The sequence below is a fragment of the Nicotiana tomentosiformis genome, chromosome 11 (genome assembly GCF_000390325.3).
Source record: "Nicotiana tomentosiformis chromosome 11, ASM39032v3, whole genome shotgun sequence".
Lineage (NCBI taxonomy): Eukaryota > Viridiplantae > Streptophyta > Magnoliopsida > Solanales > Solanaceae > Nicotiana > Nicotiana tomentosiformis.
This window is the reverse complement of record NC_090822.1, coordinates 4,006,688-4,011,802: the sequence shown is the minus strand read 5'-3', so window position 1 is coordinate 4,011,802 and position 5,115 is coordinate 4,006,688. Positions and strand designations below refer to the sequence as shown.

The window sequence follows — 5,115 nt, the reverse complement described above, 5'->3', positions numbered from 1 at the left end:
AGAACTCTACCCTAGATAAGGGAAGAGTTAGAAGTTGAAGATAACTAGAACTCTTCCACCAAGGAAGAGTATAGAAATAGAACTCTAGTTATTTCCTATTTTATTAACTCTATATATTTTAGGATTTTTTCATTTTACAGGTACGCACAAACATTGAAGTTAAACGAGAGTTGCGAGCAAAATAGCAAGGCATTTTGCAAGAAATTCCTATGTGATTTAAGTGTGCGAACCTGAAGCTACATGAACCAGATAGAGGAACCAGTTCCAAGTGTCTGTCTTTTATTCTAGTTCAATTGTAGTAGGGCTTTTGAGTTATACTTTTCAGGTTTCTTATTAGCAAATTATACTAGCTACTATGAGTGTATTGTTCACATTAGAGTTAACCTGAAATTATCGCAACAGTTTGAGGTTGGTTGCCACAAAGGGTTAGAGGTAATCCTTAGGTTTACAAGAGTTTTGTAAATATTATTTTTGGCTAAGTGATTTAGTGAAGTGTTGAGAAAAAGCCTATTGGGTAGTACACTACTAGAAACAAAGTCTTTTCCCACGGACAATTCGGTGGGAAATGCGTGTAAAATTTAAATATTCCCACGACATTACCAAGGGAGACGCTCAGTGGGAAAAGGGCTGGTGGGAAAATAGTTTCCCGCGACCGTCGTGGGTAATTCCCAGCGAATTTCCCAGGAAGCATTTCACGTGAACTTGGTGGGGTCACATAGTAGAATTTCCCACGACAATACTGGAAAAAGTAAAAATATATAATAATTTAATTTTCTTAAATTTTCCACCATCTCCGTGGGAAATATTAAAATTAATAAATAAATATATGAACATTCCCACGAGAATCAGTGGGAAGTATTGAAATTCTGGGAAAAAAGAACAAAAATTCCCACAGCATCGGTGGGAAATCCGTGGGAAATCTGAAAAATATTTTTATGATTAATTTTGTTTTTAGAACTATACCACCTGCCAAACTGAATGTACAACCAACAATACAAGACTAAATACAAATAAGCATTCAAATACGAAATTCAACATTCAATGTAATTCATTTCATAAACAACATCTAGTTCAATTCATTTCATAAACAATATCTAACTAAACTGAGTAGAACAAAAACTCAAAACATCCAACATTCAATATTCGACATCCAAAGTATCATCCAAGACAAATTAATATAAGAAACTACTCCTTAGTTATCATCAGATGCTACCGGAGAACCATGCAGAGGAAATGCACCAGATGCTATGAGAGAGTTTATCTGAGACTTGAGGCTTTCAACATTACTAGTGACAAGTCTTAATGCCTCGTCCTTTCGCCTCATTTCTTCCTCCCTTTGCCTTTTCTCTTCCTCCCTTGCCGCCCTTTCTTGCATATACAACTCAGTAATATTCGCCACCTTCCTATTCAATTGCTCAAACTCATCCACATCAAACGAGAAATGTGAGGAATAATAAGAATCACACAATCCAGAAGTACGATGATTGAGACTAAACTCTGATCCAAGGCCGTAGACTCTCCCCTTATGCACGCCACCGGCTGCCTTAATCCACATGTCCATGAGCTCCTCTTGGGTTGGTTGGATTGGCCTATCTTGATCATCAATCGGCTGACTCTGAATGAACTCCTCCAAGATTTGTTTGAAATTATTCTGTAAAAATATTACAATTATTATAAAGTAAATCTTATTAAAGAGAATTATACAAGTAAGTATCTTTATTTCTCAAACTTTAAAGTAAACATGAGAAAAAGTGTTATGTTGTATTTAAATAAGTAAGCAACATTTAATGCACAGAACAGCTTTTGTCTTTTGTTTTCCCATGTATTTTTCTTTTCCCTCATAATACAATCATTCCATCAAAGTACAATAATACACTCATTCCATTAGATCCAAAATCTTATACAAAGGACTGTAAATGCTGTTCCATTAATAAACTGAAGCAAATTGAAGTGATAGGTTGAAATTGATCTTACTTAAATGCAGTTCCATTACCTAAGCTAATAGGTACTCACTCGCTCCAATTAAGTACATATTAACTCTTTTAATCAATTCATCAAACACCTTGTATGTGTGCTTTTGTGAGTTAATTAACAAAAGTTCCACTTTAATAAGAGAAAGCATGACGTCGATAGCCAGCTTGAATATTCGGCATAAGTTGATCAACCATAGAAAGCATGAATATTTGTTTAGTACAGTTTAAGGTCACTATTAAAATTTCAACAATTCACTTCAAGTTGAAGTAACTAAGGGGAAGGACAAGGATACTACTCTGATAAACAGAAAATGGTACTACTATTATCGATGGGAATTCAGCTAAAAACATAAGGCGAAGAATGCTGCAATCTAATTTGATTATAAATTAAATACATTATTAGGCATTATCATACTTGCATATTATTCGTTTTTCTATTACTAGATCTTTTTTATCAAATAAAGTTCTTGTATAACAAGATTTTAAGCTATTATCAAGTATATAACACCAATACGCCGGCTTATATGCTCCTTGTTCCTACTATTTTGTACAGAAAAATTTAGGTGAGTGAAAAAATTGCTCCTCTGAAAGTTTCCACTCACTATTAGTTATTGTATAACAATTCATCAAACATTGATAAACCAGATGTTCATGGTTGGACACCAAATGTGAACAGAGGAGATGATCTTGTTTTGCAGCAAACAGAGGAGATGATCTTTTGTTGCGCCAATTGCATAAAAGGGGTACCTATCCTAATGAATCTGATAGCAACAGACGTACAGCATTGGTATGACTCCTCTCTATTTCTCATTAAACACTTGACCTAAATAATATTTATGTTTGGAGGTTGAAAATCATTATGCATATTATACAGTTTACACTTGACCTATATGATACAGCATATAACAGCTTCAAACGGAAATGCTGAATGTATTCTTCTACTTCTCGACTTTGGAGCAGATCCAAATAGAAAAGGTACTCTTTCCATTTCTATACTACAAAGGAAACTGCATGGTCTGATTTTCTTGGAAAATCATACTTTGTGTTTGGAAAATTATGGATATATTACTAGTTTACAAAGTTAACACGAATCATTAGTATGCATTTGCATTCAATTATTCCAATGACCTCAACTGGGCATCTAAGAGGCAGTTTTATCATTTGCTTCCTTTAATATAAATGATTTACATCTGCCCTCCTCCAATTTATATAACCAGCTATAATCTTGATAGTTCTCTATTTAGAAAGTATGATTTACTGAGAGTGCATCTGATCTAACTAAAGAAAACCAAACAAAAATTCACAATTTACATTTAAAAAATCAGCTTTTTCACAAACAATCAACTTAATCTACAATGCCAAATCACCCATCACTTAATTTACACACACACAAGACACAAATCTCAAAACCCCGCATACTCTAACATAACAACAGAGCTATTTCATAAATAAAAAAGAAAAGACTTACAGTATAGCATACTTTTTCAACAATATTATATGTCAAGCTAAATATATCAACAACTACTCAGGTTATAACATGTTAACTGAGAACTTACTCACCTATTTGTAGATAGGAGATATGAAGTATATCACTCTAAATGATGGTCGAAAAATTTGCCCTGACTGGCGTTTACATCAATGCTCGATCCTAAAGATTGTAAGCCCCTTCTAGGTGGGTTGATGTCTTCTGTTATAATAAGTAAAGTTCAGTAAAGTATATATCGAGGTTTGAAACAGTATACAATCAAGAGAACAACATTAAATATTTAAACATAGGGTTTGAAACAAAATAAGATCCCTAAAATTCGAAATTTTTTGGGGGAAATCAAAAACGAAAAAAGGAGATCGATCGGGTGAGTGAGTGAGAGGGAGAGAGAGAAAGGGGTCGACGTACCTGGGAATCGAGTGAAAACTCTCTGTGCGTGGAGTGAGAGAGACGACAGAGGGGCAAAACAATACTAAAACCTTATGTGAATGAATAGACTAAGAGAAAACTAATAAAACTTAACAATAACATGTTTCCCACTACTACCGTGGGAAAGAAATTTTTTTTCCTAATTATAAAAACAAAATTAAAAATTCAAAAAGTTTCGTACACACTAAGTCAGTGGGAATATTTTTTTTATTTATTATTTAATTTCCCACTGTCTTCTTTGCGATTTCTCTGCGTACACACTAATTTCCCACAGAGGGGATAGTCAATGGGAAATGTTATTTATTTTCTTAGGAACGGAAATTTTAATTTTTCCATTGCATTTCAGTGGGAATTGCAACTGACAATTTTTCCGTGGGAAATTTTCGTGGGAAAATGCTATGTTTCTTTCACCTTTTGAGCAAGATGTTTTCCGCGTAAAACTACTTGCGTTCTTTACTTTTTGCATTTATTATTCCGCAATAGTAGTATAAAGAACACATAGAAGAATCAGGCATTCTATAAACTGTACACCACATAAATCACCCCATCTTGTGTGGTATTGGAGTATAAAACATCAAGTATGCAATAGATAACAAGGACAAAGGGTGACTCCGAGGCCTGCGAACGTCGACAGGTATACCTTGAAGTCTCTGATCTTGAAGATCTACTCACTAGTGCTTAGCCTGGTATGAGATACCTGGATTTGCATAAAACGATGTGCCAAAGCTAAGTATGATTATAACACAATGGTACCTAGTAAATATCAAGCCTAACCTCGGTAGAGTAGTGACGAGGTCAGGTCAAGACGCCTACTAGGATAAGAATAAGAAATTGAACAAGTATAATACAGTCTAAGGATGCGAGGGAAAATGAGGCAATAAGGAAATACAACACGATAGACTTCAACTAAACTTAAACAAGTAGATGCGACAAGGAAGTAACACATAATAAGAACATCAAGGAAATAATGCGGACAAATACAAGTGAAATAAATGAGAGATAACAACAAGAATCACAACTGAGGTACCGCCTCGTAGTCCCATTTTACAATCACAATCACAATCACGATCTTTCCTTATATCACCATGGGAACATTATATTTAGTTTTAAAAATTATTTTTTTCGAAATAGCTACACGCATTTTAGACCGTCTTATCATACCGCGTGGCTTCAAGTAGTTTCCCTACTAGCAACACACGTATCAAGCCCACCTTATCTCACCACATA

At 34.5% G+C, this 5,115-nt stretch overlaps 1 long non-coding RNA gene across 1 annotated transcript; it reads right to left on the bottom strand.

The window, feature by feature from the left end:
* Positions 1-993: 993 nt before the first annotated feature.
* Positions 994-3,971, bottom strand: LOC138900715 (uncharacterized). Its single transcript, XR_011411911.1, has 3 exons — positions 3,868-3,971; positions 3,534-3,660; positions 994-1,651 (listed from the first exon to the last, which is right to left on the bottom strand). It is a non-coding gene; the product is annotated as an uncharacterized lncRNA (long non-coding RNA).
* Positions 3,972-5,115: the final 1,144 nt, after the last annotated feature.